The sequence below is a fragment of the Scylla paramamosain genome, chromosome 11 (genome assembly GCF_035594125.1).
Source record: "Scylla paramamosain isolate STU-SP2022 chromosome 11, ASM3559412v1, whole genome shotgun sequence".
NCBI lineage: Eukaryota > Metazoa > Arthropoda > Malacostraca > Decapoda > Portunidae > Scylla > Scylla paramamosain.
The window spans coordinates 5,822,501-5,845,000 of NC_087161.1; positions in this window are offsets into that span (position 1 = coordinate 5,822,501).

Sequence of the window (22,500 nt, forward strand, 5' to 3'; positions counted from 1 at the left end):
CCTTCTCCTACTCCTCCTCCTCCATCATCCTCTACCCTTTCTCCTCCTCCTTCACCTTCTCCTCCCTACCTGCTCTCTAAACCCGTTCTTCCCCCACCCCTTTTCCCCCTCCTTCTCCTCCTCCACCTGTTCGTCAGACACGCCTCCCTGAGGTGACGGCCGCTAGCCAATCACCGTCCTCCGTTCCTGTGACGTTAGAGACCCACCCGCTATGGAAATAAAATAAAAATAAAGATAAATAGTTAGAACACGGGATATGACGAGGAGGAGGAGGAGGAGGAGGAGGAGGGGGAGGAGGAGGAGGAGGAGAAAGTGCGCAGTTCCCATGTCAGCTGTTTTTCATGGGCTTAGGCAAAAGGCGCTTGAACTGAAGAGAGAGAGAGAGAGAGAGAGAGAGAGAGAGAGAGAGAGAGAGAGAGAGAGAGAGAGAGAGAGAGAGAGAGAGAGTACGATTAGGGAAAAAATGGAGAGGATCGTAAGGAAGGAAAGAAGAAGGAAAGGATGAGAGAGAGAGAGAGAGAGAGAGAGAGAGAGAGAGAGAGAGAGAGAGAGGGGTGATAAAGAATAAAGGAAGAAGTAAGAATGTGAGAGGAGAGGGCATCGTAAGGAAGGAAGGAAGGAAGAGAAAGAATAATAAATATTAGAGGAAGGATAAGAGGGAAGTAGGAACAAGGGAAGAAAGAGAGAATAAAGAAGAAAGGAAAGAAAAAAAAGGAGATACTAGAGGGAAGGTAGATGGGTAGAAAAGGAGAGAAAGAACGAAAGAAAGAAGAAAGGAAAAAAGAAAGAGGAGAAGGAATGGAAATTGAGATAGATGATTAAGAAGGAAGGAACAGGAAAAAAATATACAACGAATACTGAGAATGAGCAAAAAAGAAAGAAAAGTGAAGGAAGAAACGAAAGAAAAAAACGAAAGAAATTATTGAGGAGGGAAAGAATGAAGGACACAAACAAAACAAAAGAACGAAGTCGAGAAGTAAAGAAAGAAAAGCAAAGAGAAGGAATACCGAGAAGGAGAGTGAGGAGAGAAAGAAAATGAATAAAGCAAACAGAAGAAAGATGCATGGAAGGAAAGAAAAAGAAAAGAAAGAAAAGAGGTAGTAAAGGATAATAAAGAAATGAAAGAGGAGAAAGCAGTTAAGAATAAATTTGATAAAGATGAAAGACAGCAAGAAAGAAAGAGAGGAAGGAAAGAAAAAAGGAGAGGAAGGAAAAAAAAGGGAAGGAGGCAGGGAAGGTTAAAAAAAGGAAGAAATAAAGAAAATGTAGGAAAGGAGAAAGACAGCAAGGAGAAAATAGAGAAAAATAAAAAAAAAGCGGAAAAAAGGAAGGAAAACAAAACACCAAGAAAAAAGAAAAGAACAATGAAAAGAGCAAAAAAGAGAAGGCAGGAAGGAAGAATGAAGCAAAGTAAGGGAGGAGGAAGAAATAAAAAAAAAAAAACATATTTTCCTCATCACACTCATTACAAGTCAATATTTGCGGTGCGCGGGCGTGTGCGTGCCTAGGATGTCGAATGGGGGGGAGGGGTCGTTGGGGGAGATGGGGGGCAGGGAGGCGTGCGCGTTGGGGGACATTTGGGGGGGATGAAGGTCTATGTACGCTCTCTCTCTCTCTCTCTCTCTCTCTCTCTCTCTCTCTCTCTCTCTCTCTCTCTCTCTCTCTCTCTCTCTCTCTCTCTCTCTCTCTCTCTCTCTCTCTTCAGTGGACTAGTGGGGCCTCTCTCTCTCTCTCTCTCTCTCTCTCTCTCTCTCTCTCTCTCTCTCTCTCTCTCTCTCTCTCTCTCTCTCTCTCTCTCTCTCTCTCTCTCTCTCTCTCTCTCTCTCTCTCTCTCTCTCTCTCTCTCTCTCTCTCTCTCTTCTTCAGTGGACTAGTGGGGCCTCTCTCTCTCTCTCTCTCTCTCTCTCTCTCTCTCTCTCTCTCTCTCTCTCTCTCTCTCTCTCTCTCTCTCTCTCTCTCTCTCCACTTTCATCACTCTTACCGTAACACACATTCCCTTGTCTCCTCCTCCTCCTCCTCCTTCCTTCCTCCTCCACCTCACCTCTGCTTCCTTAACCCGTCTCCACCGCCACCACCATCACCACCCTCTCCTGCTCGATGATTGGCTGGCGTGGCTGGCGTTCCTGCTGTGATTGGTCCTCCCTGGCGGTGTGGACTTGGCCTTTTGTTGTGCTGTTGGGTTACTATTCTTGGAGGAGGAGGAGGAGGAGGAGGAGGAGGAGGAGGAGGAGGAGGAGGTATGATAAGAGGAGATGGAGGAGGAGGAGAGAGAATGGAAGGACTAGAGTTCAGAAGGAAGAGGAGGAGGAGGAGGAGGAGTTGATTGGAAGGAAGTGAAGAGGCTGGAAGGGAGAAAAGACGAGGAGCAAAAAGGAACACAAAGAAAGAGTAAACCGTGAAGAAGAGGAAGAAGAAAACATAAAGTAGAAGGAGGAAGGGAATAAAACAAAGTCGGAGGAAGGCAAGAATAAAGTAAAATAAAAAGGAAGAAGAGGAGAAGAAAGTAAAGGAGTGGGAAGAAGAAGAAAGGCAGAGCAGAAAGAAAGTTTGAGCAGAGAGAAGACGAAGAAGGAAGAGGAAGAGAGGAGGAAGGAAGGGAAAGTGGAAATTGAGAATGAAAAGAAAGAAGAGGAGGAGGCAATATAGAAGAAAGGGAGAAAATTCATAGGAGTGGAGAGAGAGAGAGAGAGAGAGAGAGAGAGAGAGAGAGAGAGAGAGAGAGAGAGGGGGGGGGGGCTCAACATACACAAAGGGAGGCAAGCTTTTGTAATCTACATAATGTCACTCTTACTCTCAAATTAGGATTTACTCGTACATATGCATCTCTCTCTCTCTCTCTCTCTCTCTCTCTCTCTCTCTCTCTCTCTCTCTCTCTCTCTCTCTCTCTCTCTCTCTCTTTATTAGTATTTATGAAACTGTCTAACTTATTTATTTACTTATTTTATCTAATTATGTTTCTATCTATCTATTTATCTGGGTCTGTCTGTCTGTATCTGCCTGTCTGTCTGTTTGCCTGTATGTCTGTCTAACTGTAACAATGTTGATGCTGATACTGATAATAATAATAATAATAATAATAATAATAATAATAATAATAATAATAATAATAATAATAATAATAATAATAATGATAATAATGACGGCTTATTGGTGAGGCAGTGGTGACCAGAAATTTGCATTTTGATGTTGGAACTGTCTGTCTGTCTGTATGGCTATCTATCTATCTATCTATCTATCTATCTATCTATCTATCTACCTATCTATTTGTCTATCTATCTATCTATCTATCTATCTATCTATCTATCTGTCTATCTATCTATTTATCTCTATCAATTAGTCTATCTAGTTATGCATGTATGTATGCATGCGTGTATGTATGTATGTATGTATATATTAATGTATTTATTTATGTTTATGTGTATGCATGTATTAACTGATCTTATACATGTCTATCAGTGCATCCATCCATCCATTTGCCCATCTATCCATCTATCCATTTATTTATCTATTATCCATCCATCCATCCATCCAATTATTTACCTATTTATCCTTCCTTCTATTTATCTACCCATCCACCATCCACCCATCCATCCATCCATCTATCTATCCATTCATCCACCCATCCATCCATCCCTTCATCCCTCCATCCATTCATTCATCCATCTACGACTTAACATACACATTTCTCTACATTTTCTCTCTCTCTCCCGTACAGGTGAGTTGCTGCATCATGTCATTGACGCCAGCACACCTGTCACCTCCTGTTACCAGCTGCCTGTACCTGCTGCTGAGTGAGTGTTACCTGGATTTGTTTTGTATCGCATTATTCCGTGACCAGGCATGTTTATAAAGTGAATTGTGTGTGTGTGTGTGTGTGTGTGTGTGTGTGTGTGTGTGTGTGTGTGTGTGTGTGTGTGTGTGTGTGTGTGCGTGCGTGTTTCTTTTTATCGTGCTAGTTTTTTTTATATTTTTTACCTTCTTCCTTGATCTTTTTATTTTATTTATAGTTTTCCTCCATTTATTTATTTATTTTTGCGTAATCACGTCAATAGAAAGGTGGACGTGTTTCTTATACTCGTATCAGTCGTGTTCCAGGGAGCAGGTTATTGTGTTTTGTATTATTCCTTTGTTGTATTATGTCACTGTTGTATTTCTCTTTATTTCTCTTATTTATTTTATTTATTTTTTTAATTCATGTCATCCATCTCGGCAACTCTTCTCTGTTTGCTTTTGTTTTTACTGTTTCCTTTATTTCCATATCAATTATTGGCTTTAGTTTCACGTATTCTTAGTGTACGGTATGTTACTGTATATTGTATTGGTATATTTTAACATTATTAGTTCTGTTTTCAAGTTTATGACACCAATATCAGCACTATTTATTTATTTTTTTTAATCATTTATAATTTCATTTAGATTTTTCCCCCATAATTAAAGTATTGTAGCTCTTTCTATACACCGCCTAATCCATTTCTACAAACTAAAATTGATGTCACTAAATCCAAAACATCTTTTACACCCTTTCCTTTTTCTTTTTTTCCCCTCTTTTCATTGCATCTGCATTTCAGTGTAAACTTTCTAAAAAAAAAAATGAAATAATAATGATAATAAATAATAATAGCTTTTGCTTTCTATTGATGCCTTTTCAATGTGCTCGTGTATGAACATTCCATAAAAACATTTGCCGTAGAAACCAGTGTACCGTTAAGCTGCAGCATTGCGTGTGAAGAGGCAGGGCTCGGGTGCGCGGGCAGACCGAATATTAAGTAATGGAGGTTGTGCGTACCTACTCTTTGTTCTCAGCCTCCTTGTTAACCTTTGCAGTGTCCAGGCCTTGCTTTCTTGATGTCTCTGACTGTGATTGTCTTTGTATATCAGTGTGTTTGTCGTTTGCACTACTACTATTACTACTACTACTACTACTACTACTACTACTACTACTACTACTACTACTACTACTACTACTACTACTACTACTACTACTACTACTACTACTACTCATGTATTTGTCGTGTGTTCCTGTCACGATAGCCGCTACCAAACTTTCTCAACTGACCAAGTCAAGTACACCAAATGCAACACTGCAGAGGTGGTGGCGTGGCGCGGCAGACCTGTGTGGGCTGTCTGTGGTGGTGTGAATGCTTTATACCCTCGTCACACAGGCAGCCTCGGTGTGGAGAGAGTGCAGGTGTGGTAATGGCGTCGATGTCGGGTTACTGCCCACTGGCCGAGCCATGAAACATGTGTGTTTGGTGCAGCCTTGACTTGCTCCCGCTGGCCTGGGCGGCAGTGACAGTCATGCTACTCTCGTCCCCGGCTGTTCTTGGTAATGTCAGGCGCTGCTTCACCGGTCCGGCGGTGGTGGGAGAGTGTGCCACCAGCAACAGAAATATACTGTAGTAGTAGCCTGCAGCAGATGATCCAATGCGGACAAAAAGTGTCTCGTTCATTTTCATAAAGCCACCGTTTGGGCTGGCGCGGCAGGACCAGGATGCAAATGTCTGGCCGAGGCTGGCTGGCTGCCGCACGCCAACAGCAACAGGGGTCTGGACCAGCTTTGTCGTCAAGGCGGAGCAGCGCCGTGACTTATAAATTTATTCACTTGATTCAAGAGCAGCAACACAACAACGTGTGCTGGGTGTACCGCTGGACGCATCTCCACCAAGGTCACGCTGCCTCACACTGCTGATGTGGTGCATTCATCACTGAAAGTCTGCTGCAATCACGGCACACTGGTTTTTGCCTTGAGTTGCCACCACTGGACGCACTGCATGTCTGCCTGCTCCTCTGTGATGCTAATAGCCGTGTGCAGCGATGCGCCGCAGGGGAGCGCCATTCCCTCTCACCTGCACGAAGCTCATGTGTCCTGACCACACTGCCCCTCGCTGCCTCGCTGCCGCAGCCCCGCGCCCTCACCCGGCCACCATGAAGTACTCATCGTGTGCAGACGAGAGCTTCACTTCCAGGATGAGGTGAGAGGCGCGGTAACAACACGCCTTGACGCCAGCACAAGGAGCATCACCCATACTGCTGCCAGACGTCGTGACGAGTGTAACAGCCATCAGCACTGTGGCCAGGGCAGGCATCCCGCCTGACGTGCAGCATTTTGCACCTCGCACGCCCCCATGACGGAACACATGGTTCACTGTTACACAGCCCGTGCAGCCCTCCAGCTGTGTGCTGCAGCTGTCATGCTGTACTGCTGCAAGGGATGCATATACGCCTGTAGTTGCAGAAATATCAATAACCGTGCAGCCAATGGCGTGCACTCATTACTTGAGTTACTGTTCGAAATTAATTGACTCCTATTTAACAAAGCAATTCTGTATTGAAGGCGAGTGTTCTGTACACATTCAGATTAAATTGCCAGTTTTGTTGACGCACGAGTGTTAATTTCGTCTTCTGCTTTTACATCGTCGTGTCTATCAAGTTAATGTTCTTTTATCAATTACACAACTTCATTTACATGTTCTAGTGGGCCTCCTGCTTCCCCTCCTCCCTCCCTCCCTATCCATGCACGTCATTGGTCAAGGTGACGAGGAAGCCCGGCCCCCTTATTCATCTTCCGCCTTCCGTGATTGGTGAACAGTGAGGGAGGCAGCTTCTGATTGGTGGTCGCCGGGTGGGAGGGTGCAACAGTAGATTAATTGAGTTATGGCGCCGCAACAATTATTTAGGTCAAGGGGCGCTGGGAAGGGCACGGAATAGAGCCCTACTTCATCCTCATAAATTTTGATGGCAGCACGTGGGGCATTTTAAAAGGAGAACGTATGGTGCTTGTTATTATGTGATGCTGTTACAGGCACGTATTTGAAACTCTGCTCTCTCGCCACGTCTATTTTCCAAGGCCACACTATAGATGATTAGCTGGGTTCTCAAGAGTGTTTCCCCTGTTAACAACGTAGAAATCTTGTTATTCTGTCTCTAGAACCCCAAAACACCTTAAATAGCCCGAGTAACTTCAGGTAGAGCCTTTTGAATCTAGTGGAGAAGCCCGGCGCAGAATTGTTTCAGAATATGGTCCATAATTCATAATTATTACTAATATTACCATTTATTTTTTGTTATTGTTTATAGTATTTATTATTAAGTTATGTTATAAAATCTGAGATGCCAAGTACTGTGTTCCTGTTGTCAGTTATTGCGCATTATTGAAAAAATTGAACAGTTATATATAGTAAGAAGGATTAGGGTCACAGGTACTGCGTCTCTCTCTCTCTCTCTCTCTCTCTCTCTCTCTCTCTCTCTCTCTCTCTCTCTCTCTCTCTCTCGTAATGAAGGAGACTGATTGACATGTAGAAAACTTATTCTTATCCTTTCTCTTTATGGGAGGCTGGCTGGAAACCCCAAGAGTGGCTTTATCCGTTCTCGAGCGCGCATAACGCTGCGTAACAACTTCCTGTAGGTTTCTCCTTGTTACGTTGGTGAAGGTCAAGTATTTATCAAGGCCTGTGTGTGTGTGCGTGTGTGTGTGGAGCTGTCTATTTGAGCATGTTTACCTGCGTGTCTGTATACCTGTCTGTTTGTCTGCTTGTCTACCTGTCTGTCCGTAAATATCAGTCTGTTAGTATAGGTTTGTATTTGCGTATCTATCTGGCTATCTGTATCAGTCTGTGTGTATACGTATCCGTCTGTCTGCCTGTCTGTTTGTCTGTCTGTGTATGTGTGTCTGTCTGCCTGTCTATCTATCTGTATGTACCGGCCTGTTAGTCTGTGTGTGTGTGTGTGTGTGTGTGTGTGTGTGTGTGTGTGTGTGTGTGTGTGTGTGTGTGTGTGTGTGTGTGTGTGTGTGTGTGTGTGTGTGTGTGTGTGTGTGTGTGTGTGTGTGTGTGTGTGTGTGTGTGTGTGTGTGTGTGTGTGTGTGTGTGTGTGTGTGTGTGTGTGTGTGTGTACGTGTTTGTTTATCTATCTCTCTATTTATCTATCAGTCAATCAATCAATCAATCAATCAATCTGTCTATCTATCTATCTATCTATCTATCTATCTATTCACCTGTCTAGCCATCTATCTGTCTGTCTGTCCGTCTTTCTGTTCGCAAAATATAAAAAGTTACACATGGATTTTAATGAGATGTTCAAGAAAGGCGGGTATCTGGTAAGGCTGAGCTGATGAAGGGGACATTGTGAGGGGAAGCCAGGGAAAGTGTGTGGGATCAGGGAGCCTTTCCAATCTGTCCCCAGAATTCCTCGTGACGTGAAGCTCGTGGTGAATGTGACCGCCACGTGTCGCGCAGATCCACGGAGAGTGTGGCCCATATTTCACATTAGTTTGTCGGTTTGTTGGTATATTGTTGTTGTTTTTGTTGTTGTTGTTGTTGTTGTTGTTGGTAGTGGTGGTTATTGTTATTATTATTATCATTATTATTATTATTATTATTATTATTATTATTATTATTATTATTATTATTATTATTATTTTTGTATGATGGTGCTGAAGGAATGTTCTCTCTCTCTCTCTCTCTCTCTCTCTCTCTCTCTCTCTCTCTCTCTCTCTCTCTCTCTCTCTCTCTCTTTCAACCTATCATCCTCATCCATAAATTGATCTAATCGTCTTTTAAAGCTCCCTAATGACTCGGCACTAACAACCTGATTACTTATGTACTAATTTATGGCTGAGGATGATAGGTGGAAATAGACAGGTATGTTTTATGCAGGGACCGCCACGTGTAGGCTTGATGGCTTCTTGCAGCTTCCCTTATGTTCTTATGATTAGATATTGACGCTACACCAGTGAGAAGTCAACTTGTGGCCTTTGAAAATAGATCCGATGTGAGGATTGAACGCTGAGAAATACGAGTGGTACGATTATGAACTAACACTAAGGCGAATTTCAACAGCATTGAGGATTAACAAACGACGCAAGATGAATTCCAACACCACTGGGGATTATAGGAAGTGTTAGAACATTTAGGGCATTTTCTTTATAGCCACTAACGAAAAAAATAATAACGGCGAATAATTATGAGAAACAAATGTGACGAGCCTTTTTGAAGCCGAAACGTTTCAGGCACAAATTAAATCCTAGTTATTAGACATTAGAGAGAACAGTGCTGGTGTTATAGTTAGGTTAGGTTAGATAACAGAGCTGGTGTGTTACAGTTAAGTTAGGTTAGGTTAGAGAAAAGAGCTGGTGTGTTATAGTTAAGTTAGGTTAAGTTAGAGAACAGAGCTGGTGTGTTATAATTTTCTTTTTTTATGCAAGAAGACCACTGACCAAGGGCAAAAAAAAAAAAAAAAAAAAAAAAAAAAAAAATAAAATATATATATATATATATATATATATATATATATATATATATATATATATATATATATATATATATATATATATATATATATATATATATATATATATATATATATATATATATATATATATATATATATATATATATAAAGATCCAATTAATGCTAGGTCCCATAGAGAATTCCAAATAGAAAAATCAAATAATGCAGGATGTCTTGAAACCTCCCACTTGAAAGAGTTCAAATCATAGGAAGGAGGAAATACAGAAGCAGGCAGGGAGTTCCAGAGTTTACCAGAGAAAAGGATGAATGACTGAGAATACTGGTTAGTTAACTCTTGCATTATAGAGATGGACAAAACAGGAATGAGAGAAAGAAGAAAGTCTTGTTCAGTAAGGCTTCGGGAGAAGGGGAGGCATGCATTTAGCAAGATCAGAAGAACAGTTAAGGTGAAAATAACGGTAGAAGATAGCAAGAGATGCAACATTGCGGCGATGAGAAAAAGGCTGAAGACAGTCAGTTGGAGGAGAGGAGTTGATGAGACGAAAAGCTTTTGATTCCACCCTGTATAAAATAGCGCTATGAGTAGAACCCTCCCCCTCCCCATTAAATGTGAAACATATTCCATAGATGGAAAGATAAGGCCTCTGTGCAGAGTTGGCACCGGGGGGTGGGGGGTTAGAAAAACTAGCAAACTGGCGGAGACGACCCAGAACGCCTAACTTCATATAAGCTGTTTTAGCAAGAGATGAGATATGAAGTTTCCAGTTTAGATTATAAGTAACGAACAGACCGAGGATGTTCAGTGTAGAAGGGGACAGTTGAGTGTCATTGAAGAAGAGGGAATAGTTGACCGGAAAGTTGTGTCGAGTTGATAGTTGAAGGAACTGAGTTTTTTAGGCATTGAGCAATACTAAATTTGCGTTAGGTTAGGGAATAGATCTGGTGAGTTATAGTTAGTAGACATTAGAGAGAGAGCTGAAGGTGCATTATCTCTCCCACCTGCCCTCGTCTCTTCATCTCTACATCTGTCCTTGTCTCGCCCAGGTAAAACTCAAGGCCCAGGAATGTGTTACCAATGTTGGGCCTCGCTGCCACACCGCAGGAATAATAATAATAACACCTAATTTTTTTTTTTTTTTAACAATTATGTGCGTCCACGTTGATGTGGTGATGTGCACAGCTTGTATGTAGCGCTGGATACCTTCATTAGTTCGTCCTCCGTGATGTTGCCATGGAGACGATGTGTGTGTGTGTGTGTGTCTGTGTGTGTGTGTGTGTGTGTGTGTGTGTGTGTGTGTGTGTGTGTGTGTGTCTGTGTGTGTGTGTGTTTTGTTCTGTTTACTTTAACCTTCACACAGACTAGGGTTCATAGTCACGGATGTTTTCTCTCTCTCTCTCTCTCTCTCTCTCTCTCTCTCTCTCTCTCTCTCTCTCTCTCTCTCTCTCTCTCTCTCTCTCTCTCTCTCTCTCTCTCTCTCTCTCTCATCAGGAGTTAAGTGACATTTCATACTGGCCTTGTGTTTAGATATATACGAGTATGCATGTGAGTTTGGTCCTCCCCCTCCTCCTATTCCTTTCTTCTTCTTCTTCTTCTTCTTCTTCTTCTTCTTCTTCTTCTTCTTCTTCTTCTTCTTCTTCTTCTTTTTCTTTTTCTTCGCTACAGTTGTTTACGTTTCATAAGTCTTTAAGAATAGTAGTAGTAGTAGTAGTAGTAGTAGTAGTAGTAGTAGTAGTAGTAGTAGTAGTAGTAGCAGTAGTAGCAAATACAGTAAAGAAAAAACTGATAGCAGTTGTTTAGGCCTAAGGCCTGAAATCGAGTGGAACATCGTATGCTTACTGTTAGGTTACATCTGCTAAGGTGCTGTCGTCAGTGTGACCCCTTTCAGTGTAAGTCACGGCGTGACCAACTCAAGCGGCGGTAACACCACAAACCTTAAACACCTTAAACAGTACCAGAACTTAATAGACAGGCAGACACATCGACAAACAGACAGACGCACAGACGGTAGTAGTAGTAGTAGAAGTAGTAGTAATATCTAACCTTCAACAGCACCAGAACAGACGAATCGACGAACCAGCAGACAGACAGACAGACAGACAGACAGAGGCACCCTATAAAGTGCCGGGGTGACGCAACGGCCGGGACCCCACTGGCACCCTCACTGGCACCCTGGGCTTACTAAAAGAAGTACTAGTGCCAGCAAGGTCAGGTGGAGCGGTGCCAAGGATGGGAGGGGAGGGGATAGGGGTGACAAGGCGAGAGGGGAGGGGAGCGGTGCCAAGGAGGGGGGAATATGGGGGGAAGGGTTGGAAGGCAGCGGGGAGACAATTCTATTTAGGTAATAATAATGTTAGTAGTGGAGGAGAGAGTGGGAGAGGATTGGTAGAGAAGGTGGTGGTGATGGTGGGGGTGGAGGTGGAGGTGGAGACGGGATGGTGGAAATATTAAGAGAAATGCAAGGAGATATATAAAAGAAGAAGAAGAAGAAGAAGAAGTAGTAGAAGAAGAAGAAGAAGAAGAAGAAAGAAGAAGAAAGAAGAAGAGAAGAAGAAGAAGAAGAAGAAGAAGAAGAAGAAGAAGAAGAAGAAAATTAAAAAGAAAAAAAGACAACGAAAAGAGGTTGAAGAAGAACAAGAACAAAAATAAGGAGAGAATTTAAAGGAGAAGGAACGGGAGGAAAATAACAAGAACAAAAAACAAAAGAAATAGGAAGAGGAGGAAAACAAAGGAATACAAAAGAAAGCCAAAATAGCAACAGACCTTTTGGTCCTTCCAAGGCTGTTTGGTAACTACTTGTAACTAGCTACAGGGAAGAGAGGACAGTACAGGCACAGCAGAAGGCTCCTCCCCACCCACCACTCCCTCTAGCTTGCGCTGGCATGGAAATAGTTGGGAAAAAGTACCATGCAGTATGGAAAAACCGACATGGAATTTCCATAGGAAAGGATGAAAGGAAGTTGTACTATTCACCCTACGGTGAACTCTATACGCCTATCTGAAAATGAACACAATTTATAATAAAATTGGTGTCTGTAAAATAAGAGAGTTTATTAGTGAATTTAGTAATTATTCGGACAAGAAGAGAGCTTGTTGGGGATTTGCTTTTAAATATTTGTCTATTTTGTTTTTGAATAATTCATCAGAATTGCTATTTACGATTTCTGCAGGAAGTTTATTCTATATATTTACTGTACGATTGAAGAAAAAAAATGTTTGGCCTCGAGGGATTTAACACGTTTGGGTATAATCTTGAATCTATTATTTCTTGTTAGGTTAGAATGATCAATGGTAAAATATTTATTTGCATCAAGGTTACTATATCCTTTAAAAATTTTGAACACTTCAATTAGGTTTCCTCTTATCCTGCGCTTTGTTAAACTAAATAGGTTTAGTTCCTCCAGTTGGTCCTCATACGGCTTTATTACGCAATCTTGGAATAATCTTTGTGACTCTAAGCTGCATCTTTTCTAGTTTTTCAATGTCTTTTTTTTGTAATATAGTGGCCAGAACTGTACACAGTATTCTAGATGAGGGCGCACCAGTGAGTTATATAAGGCAAGTATAATCTTTTCTGATTTAAATTCAAAGGTTCTTCCAATGAACCCTATTAATTTATTTTGCCGCCTTTACTGTTTCTGTGCAGTGTTGACTCGGCTTTAGGTCTTTTAACACAACGACACCAAGATCTTTCTCTTTATCAGCGCTTGACAGTGGCATGTTATTCATTACATGGAGGAGGAGGAATACAAAGGAATACAAAGGAAGACAAACAGCAACAGATCCTGAGGTCCTTACTTGGCTGTTTATTGAGACTATTTACTAACTACTAGTGATAGAGACAGGACAGCAAAGCAGAAGGCTCCTCCCCATCCACCCCTCCCTCCAGCCGAGGCTGGCAGGAAAAAAGGCGAAACCATGTGATATTGAAAAACCACATGGAATTTTAGTTGAGAGTGAAAAGGAAAAATGTAATCTACGTCTGACTACTAGTGTTTGTGGGGGGAGGTGTTAAAGCTTGGTAAATATAATGCTGTGTGTGCTTGTGTACGTGCATGCACAGTGTGTATGTCGAATGGGTGGTGCGGCAGCCTTGCCTGGCGCTTTCTAGGGAGGCAGCAGTCAATCAGGCCCCAGCTCCATTCAATTCACTGAGATAGCATACTTTTCCCTGTAGGGACGCCGTACGCTGGTTTCCCCTTGCAACATTGATCCATGGTACTTTAGTTCCCGATGGTGAGGAGGAGGAGGAGGAGGAGGAGGAGGGAGGAGGAGGAGGAGGAGGAGGAGGAGGAGGAGGAGGAGGAGGTGTAGAAGAAGAAGGAGGAGGAAGAAGAAGAAGAGGAAGAGGAGATCTCATTATTTTCGTCATGAGTGTGTCACGCGGAGCAACCCATGTGGCTTTATATTGGTATTTAGGGCCCTTGATGTGTGTGTGTGTGTGTGTGTGTGTGTGTGTGTGTGTGTGTGTGTGTGTGTGTGTGTGTGTGTGTGTGTGTGGTAGCCTTATCTTCACTTGGCCCCTGTCTCGTGCGTATCGGCAAGACGTGATAAAAATAATAATGATAATAACAACAACAATCTATGCATGAAAAAAATAAATAAATAAATAATCTGTTTCTTTGCTTTTTTTTCCTGTATATGTTTTTACTTATTTATTTATTTTAGATAATTAGCTGGTCAGTTAGTGAGATAGTGGTTAGATTCCAGCCCATCACCATCTGCCACTGTCTCTCCGTCAGCTACTTCAGGGTTAAACAGCACTAATTCCAGAGGCCAGATAATGTTGTTGGTAGTAGTAGTAGTAGTAGTAATAGTAGTAGTAGTAGCAGAAAATGAAGACCTAATTGAATGTTCTGTGTGTGTGTGTGTGTGTGTGTGTGTGTGTCTGTGTGTGTGTGTGTGTGTGTGTACTCCCCTGCCGGCTTCCCACCACCACCACCACCACCACCTCATCCGCAGCAAGTCTGGAAATGACATGAAAAGACGTGAAAATTAATAACGTTTTTCCCCTTATATACTCTCTCTCTCTCTCTCTCTCTCTCTCTCTCTCTCTCTCTCTCTCTCTCTCTCTCTCTCTCTCTCTCCTCTCTCTCTCTCTCTCTCTCTCTTCTCTCTCTCTCTCTCTCCTCTCTCTCTCTCTCTCTCTCTCTCTCTCTCTCTCATTCCCTGAAGCAAGTGTCAAACGCTTGGCACTTACCTATGGCGTTGAAAGTGGCGTGAGGGAGGAGGAGGAGGAGGAGGAGGAGGAGGAGGAGGAGGAGGACATAGAAGAGAATTAGAGAGAGACGAACCAGGAGGGGGGTGAAGCAAGATCTGACACAAGCTTAAGATGAGTTCGTATTGGGGGAGCGCTGGGGGGAGGCGTGGTGAGCGTGAGTTTCTTTGGATGGCGTGGTGTGTCTCGTGGAGTGACGTGATGGTGGTGGTGATGGTGGTGGTGGTGGTGGTGGAAGTGACGTGGGTGTAGAGAGAGGGAGGGAGTGAGTGGAGGGGGTTACAAAAGGTGTCTTGGCGTGTGGATGTGGGTGTGGATGCTGGTGGTGTGATGTTGAGGAGGAGGAGGTGGAGGAGGAGGAGGAGGGGGGATTACAAGAGATGTGGAGGTGGGAGGAAGGAAAAGGAGAATTGTAAAGAAAACACCTAGCAGCAACAGACCTTTAGGCTCTCACAAGGCTGTTTGGGAACTGCCTCTAACTTGGTAAAGGGTAATGAAATAGGTTAGCAGATGAGAAGGAGGAGGAGGAGGAGGAGGAGGAGAGGAAGAAGAAGAAGAAGAAGAAGAAGAAGAAGAAGAAGAAGAAGAAGAAGAAGAAGAAGAAGAAGAAGAAGAAGAAGAAGAAGAAAACAACAACAACAACAACAACAACAACAAAACAACAACAACAACAACAACAACAACAACAACAAGATGATAAAGAAAAGAAAAAAGAAAAAAAAGAAAATTAAAAAGAAGGAAAGGAAGAAGAGTAGTGGAAGAAGTAGTAGTAGTAGTAGTAGTAGTAGTAGTAGTAGTAGTAGTAGGAGGAGGAGGAGGAGGAGGAGGAGGAGGAAAGGATTAAACTGAATATCAGGATTTAATTGTAAGTTGCAGTGATAAGAAAAAAAAAAAAAAAGAAATAGAACAAGAATTGGAGTTAGTTTGGGTTATAGGTCGGGGTTGACAGTGTATCTTTTATCAGAGAAGGCAGATGACTTGGGGAATGAGTGCTGGGGTTACTAAATCTCCTTCAGCCCCATTGAGGAATAAAGATGGTTGGGGTTTGTTTGGGAGCAATGACCTAATCCTTTTATGGTCGTGATTTAAATGGGGTTGGGACTTACATAGCTGGGGTAGCAATAGTGTTGGGGATTGAAATGGGGTTTAAATCGTTGAGGAGGTGGAGAACAGCTTGGGGAGGAGACTGGTGGACTTAATTGGTCCTGTCATGTGTTTGAGGGTTGTTACGTTGTAGGGAGGTGGAGGGGGAGGGGAGGGGGAGGGGAATGGGCTGTGTATGGGGGTGGTATTGGTGATGTAAGCTTCTCCTCCTTATCACTTGACCTCGCTGGATGAGTATTGAAGGGTGGAGAGGTCAAATCTTAACTCTTATCCTTCTTTCCTTTCTTCTTTTTCTCCTCCTATTCCTCCTCCTCCTCCTCCTCTTTCAGTCCTCTACTTTGGTATCTTGTCTCTTTCAGTAGTAGTTAGTGTATGATAGTTATACAGACAGTCTAGTCAGCAGTACCTCAAGGACTGTCACTGTTTCTTCCTTGGTATTTCTTTGTGTTTGTATACCTCCTCCTGCTCCTCCTCCTCCTCCTCCCCCCTCCTCCTTCTCACTCTCCACATGACCTCACTGTCGTAGCGCCATCACTCAGTCACTACAAATCCCTCACGTTTTGCGCAGTTTCCCTTCGTTGTGATGAAAGAAAATGGGTTAATGTTGACCGACTGATAGATACCACGCGGCGGCTAGCGACCCAAGCCCAACTAGGTTAATCTGTTAAGGAAGAGGAGAGGAGGAGAAAGAGGAGGAGGAGGAGGAGGGAGGAGGAGGAGGAGGAATACAAAGGAAAACAAATAGCTACACAGACTCTTTTGATTCTGCGAGGCTGTCTTTGTAGGAGGAAGAAAAAGAAGAGGTGGAAGAGGAGGAGGAGGAGGAGGAGGAGGAGGAGGAGGAGGAGGAGGAGGAGGAGTTACATGGAGTTGCTTAGATACGAAGGCCACAACAGACCTTGCGGTTCTCACGAGGCGTCCTGACCTATGACTACTAAAGCGATAGTAGAAGAAAAGAACAGCAAAGCCAGAAGTCTCTCTCCCCACCCTCCACTCCCTCTGTCATAAGCCGTACAGGAAACAGGTCGGAAATAAAATACTTTACAGGGCCGGAGAAGTAAAAGCCGGAAGGAAATTTTATAGGAAAGAATGAAAATAGATGAAATGAGGTGTTCCCATTTCCTGGAGGCAAACAAATGTTGTTAACCGCGGACTTGAGGCAAAATATTTATCAAGACGGCGTTTAAAAGTCTCTACGGTGTTGCAGTCTATCACGTCTCGAGGAAGCCCATTCCATAGATTTATTGTACGATAGGAAAAGAAATTTTTTGATTCATGAGGACTGAAGGATTTCCCAACAATTTTGCGACCGTTTCCTCGCGTGTATTTGAAGAGTCTGTCGTGAAACTCTTACTGCAGTCCACGTTATCAATGCCTATGATGATTTTTAAACACTTGTATTAAGTCGCCTCTTAGTCTTCTTTAAGTTAATAGGAATAGATTTAATTCTTCAAGTCGCTCTTCGTATGATTTGTTCCTTATGCTCGGTATAATTTTGTTACTCTACGCTGAACTCGTTCTAATTTATCTATGCCCTTCTGGTAATAGTAATACCAAGCTTGAACGCAATATTCCAAAAGGGGACACACCAAGGAGTTATACAGAGTGAGAATCGCCTCCAGTAGCCAGTTTTCTACCATCTCAACACGTCGCCTTGGATACAGTGCGATTTTAGTTTCATCAGTGAACATTTGTCGGGGACTTTGTCGAAGGCCTTTTGAAAATCAATATATATTATATCTACCGCTTTACTTTCGTCACACTGGTTCAGAATATCATAGGAGTCTAAGCGGTTCGTCAAACAAGAGCGTTTGTTACGGAAGTCATGGTGAGTATTTTTTGAGTAAGTTGTTTTCCTCTGAGTGATTAGCATGTTTATCTCTTATAAAAGTGTTTCTAGCATTTTGCATACAACTGTAATTGCATGGTAAAGATTTACTGCGTTTTTTTTTAATCGGAGTTACGTTCGAGAGCTTCCACTCACCAGGCATTGTACCGGACTGCAGGGATTTATTGAAACAAATTCACATTAGCTTCTTTGGAAGAGGAAATGGAATGCAAAGGAATACAAAAGGAAACAGTGCAACACACTCAATTTGTTCTTACAGGGCCATTTGTGAAGGAGGAGGAGGAGGAGGACGAGGAGGAGGAGGAAGAGGAGAAACACAAACAGCTACATTCTTATTGTTCCTCACAAGGCTGTTTGTGGATGACGTTGATGAGAAGGAGGAGGAAGAGGAGGAGGAGGAGGAGGAGGAGGAGGAGGAGGAGGAGGAGGAGGAGGAGGAGGAGGAGGAATATCAAAGGAAAACAAACAGCAATAGGCCTTATTTTTATTTTTATCTTTATTTATCTCTTTATTTATTTTTTGTCCTGCCAGGTTGTTTGATGAGGAGGAAAACACGTCTGAACATGAACAGTAGGTTGGCTTCATAGGTTGACTACTGTAGATGAGCGTTGGGGGGTTGGGGGTTCGAATCCCGCTCACCCTCAGACACCAGGGGGCTCTCTTTTAGGTACCTCGCTCTTTTTTTTTTTTCTTTTTCTTCCGTCACGTGCAGCCTTCCCTTTTTTTTTTTTTTTCTCTCTCTCTCTCTCTCTCTCTCTCTCTCTCTCTCTCTCTCTCTCTCTCTCTCTCTCTCTCTCTCTCTCTCTCTCTCTCTCTCTCTCTCTCTCTCTCTCTCTCTTTTCTTTTTTTTTCCTAAGGGGGAAAAGAGATGAAGTAAAATGTTAGGGTGGAAATATAAAGCAAGAGGAAGAGGAGGAGGAGAGGAGGAGGAGGAGGAGGAGGAGATGGGAGAAGAAGAGAGGATAAGTAGGAGGAAGAATCATAGGAGGAACAAGAATAGATGGTGGAGGAGGAAGAAGGAATGTGGAAGAGGGTGAGGAGGGAGAAGGAAATGTGGAAGAGGAATATGAAGAGGAAGAAGAAGAGGAGGAAGAAAGGGAAGAAGAGGAAAAGAAACAGGTAGGGGAGGAGGAGAAAGAAGAAAATGAGAATGAGGAAGGGAAAGAAAAGTAGAAGAAAAAGAGGCGAAGAGTGATAAAGAAGAAGAAAATGAGGAGTAAGAGGAGGGGGAGGAAGAAGAAGATGAGGATGAGGAAGAGGAAGATGAGGAAGAAGGAAAAAGAAGAAGAAGAAGAAGGAGAAGAAGAAGAAGAAGAAGAAGAAGAAGAAGAAGAAGAAGAAGAAGAAGAAGAAGAAGAAGAAGAAGAAGAAGAAAAGAAGAAGAGGAGGAGAGGGAAGTAAAAACACGTATTCACTACAATGGTTTGAGATGAACTGCTTCAGGGATTATTCTGAGAGACGAAAACTCCTTCAGAAATTGTACCTTTGGCTCTCCAGATATCCATAACCAAGGCGTGGCAAAGTTTGAATGTAATATTGTGGCTCCTGAACAAATCTGGTCCTTGACTGCTGAGCTCCCGCTAAGTCCTCCCATGACAGGGCTCAGCTTTCTTGAACGTTTTGGTGCCTAAGTATTTTGGAAGGGGAGATGTTTTTGGATCTTAACTTCTATCTCTCCTTTCTACTTCTGTTCCTCCTCTTCCTCCTCCATAAACAGTCGTGTAAGGACCAATGGATGTGTTGCTGTTTGGTTTTTCTTTTGCAGTCCTTTATAATATTTCTTCTCCTCCTCCTCCTCCTCTTCGATTCAGATACGAGGAAGCTAAACACTTTTTTTTTTTTTTAATAGAATCGTCAACATTTGGAATTCTCTCCCAGCACAAGTTGTAAATAGCCCAACACGGTAGAAACATTTCTGCATAGATTATATAAACATTTCACATCAGTCTCTTAACTAAAATACTTCGCTCCTGTGTTTTTTTTTTTTCTTCTTTAAAGTAAATAGTATCAGATAGAGGTAACATACTTCTCTTTCAGTTCCTTCACTGCTCCTCCAAGTTGCGCGGTGTTTTCATCCTTTCACCTTGCTGTCCTTTTGCCTCTAACTCACGAATCTGTTGTGATAGTATAGTCACACAGACAGCCTCGTTAGGCCCTGCAGGACTGTTGCTGTCGGTTTTTCCTTTACAGTATATTCCTCCTCCTCCTCCTCCTCCTCCTCCTCCTCTCCTCCTCCTCCTCCTCCTCCTCCTCCTCCTCCTCCTCTTCCTCCAAATTTCGACAACTTAAAACACGCTCCAATGTATATTAGTAGAATTTTTTTTAAGGATTTCAGGGGTGTTTTCATGATTCTAGCGACGCCTGAACAGAATCTAAATCGTCAGTAGAAAACAAAGAAAGACCACCTACGAGAACCTGCCTAATCCTGTCTGTGACCTCTGGAAGGGATTAAGAACACGGATCTCTAAAACACATGAAAAAAAAGAGAAGGAAAAAAATAATTAGAATCACGAAGGAGTCAGATGAGCATTCTCCTTCGTTTCCAGTTCTTGAGTCTTCTCTTACCTACCTCCTACCTTGCCCCAGCCCCTCATCACCCCATCCTGCCATCCTCCCACTTACCCATCGCCCACACAGCTCCTTGTTTGTTACCTGCTTTTTACTTGTTCCTTAGTCTTCCCTTACTTAACTCCTCCCATTCCCCCACCCTCCCATCCTCCTCCTCCTCCTCCTCCCATTACCTAGAACACTTCTTAATTGTTTGTTACCAGCTCGTTACCTGTGTGTTATCTGCCACGCGCCTCTCAGGTAGCAGAGGAGGCAGTCAGCTGAGCACACTCGTTAACCTGCACCCACGCACATCTTCTCCTTTCCTGACTCGTGCTGACACCTACCGGACACACACGCTTTGATATACGTACACATACGAGTACACACAGGCTTCTATACACACATGCGTACATAGTGTGAAGTGGATTTTTTCGTATATGTGAGTAAAGAATGTTTAGCAGTGCAGTATACATACATACGTACATACATACATACATACATACATACAAAAGTACGTGCACACACATTTTTATTGACCGCACAACATCATATTTATGAAGAGCAGATATTTGTCAATAGTCCACACATATGTAATAAGTACTTTGCAATACTGTGTGGTGCAAGATCCCAAATAAAAGTGGTAAAAGGACATAAATATGGCCCATAACAACCTTGGTAAAACAGCTTGATAAACTGAAGTATTGGTTTAAGAACACACCGGGAAAAAAGTAATAAATAAATAAAACAAAACTTGAAACTCCTACGTTAATTAAAAAGACTGGCTAAAAATACTCTGGTCAAACGAAAAAATGTATTCTGATTAAGATTGAAATACACTGTGCAAAGAACAGATGAAAGAGAGAGCCGGTAAACACAGCAGACATAGCAGTAGTAGTAAGAAGTAATAGTAGTAGTAGTAGTAGTAGTAGTAGTAGTAGTTTTAGTAGTAGCAGTAGTTTATTGACAAAAGATTAGAAGCCCATAAATAATACATAAAGGTTACATCGCTACATACAAACATACATATTGTTTATCGTTTACTGGTAATAGTTATACATTAATTTTAAGAAGTGATTATTTCATTATATAATAAAATATGAATAAATAAATAAATTCTAATGACCAGTAAAAAAGGAGACACACACACACACACACACACACACACACTACACACACACACACACACACATGTACATTCCAGGCGGTATAATTATCTCCCATTTCCAGCATTCCTCTTCACTCCACGCCGCGTGCCTTACCTCGCGCATCTCGCGGGAATGTGGCGGCGACAGTAGCGCCTAATTATTGCAGCCGTGGTGTATATGATTGTGTTTCCCCCCTTGACTGGGTGCTCACTCAAACACACACACACACACACACACACACACACACACACACACACACACACACACACACACACACACACACACACACACACACACACACACACACACACAGAAAGAGAGAGAGAGAGAGAGAGAGAGAGAGAGAGAGAGAGAGAGAGAGAGAGAGAGAGAGAGAGAGAGAGAGAGAGTAAACTGAGACATATGTACTCACATACATACATACACACACAATAAAAGGAAAAATACGTACACAGTAAAAGAAGACACACATACTTAACTATCTACACACACACACACACACACACACACACACACACACACACACACACACACACACACACACACACTCTAGTTATCATAGCTATCAGTAGTGTGTTTTCATTATAATCTAAAGGGTACGAGTTTGTATAAATCTGCCTTCTTGTTTTGGCAAATCGTGTTGTTTGCTTCGCTCAGTTTTTTTTTTTTTTTTCTCTCTCTCTCTCTCTCGACCATGTCTGTGAAGTTTAAAGCATTCTTGTATGTGTGGCAAGGTTGTATGTATAAAACTTAAACATTCACGTCTTTTTCTGTACCTAACTTCTCGCCTCTAAAGTTTCCACGAGCACGGTAAAATCTTATCACCTTGAAAACTCTTGTCTCCACCACCCACTCCTGTCTTGAAACACTCGCACCGCTCCATCTACTCCTGCGTGTTGCCGAGGCTTTTACAGAATGGCAAGTAGAAGTGTTTTTGAGAAGCTGTCAGCGGCTAGAGTGCTGGAATAAGAAGCTGAGAGGAGCGCGAGGATACAACCTAAACTTTCCTCTATTCATGTTTTGTATTTGATTATTTTACGCAGCAGAAAGTATGTACTCCATCCTCTCCCCCTTACCTCTCCTGCCATAGCCGGGTACGTGAGGCAGTGTGTGGAGGAAGGACTCGTGTTACAAAGCGCGGACTGTTACACAATTCACCACGTGCTTTGCCCTGATGGTAGTGTTGGTGTTGTGGCGATAAACACGGTATTACTCTTTGCGGCGTCAGATTCAGTCAATGGAGATGTTTATGGGTTCAGTCCATCACTTGTCTAGTTTGTTACTTAACCGGTTGAATTGCCAATAGAAGTACGACAGTTGTGACTTTATTTGAGTAACCCCAAAGAATTCCCTATAAAAACATACGCTACAAGACTTGAACTACTCA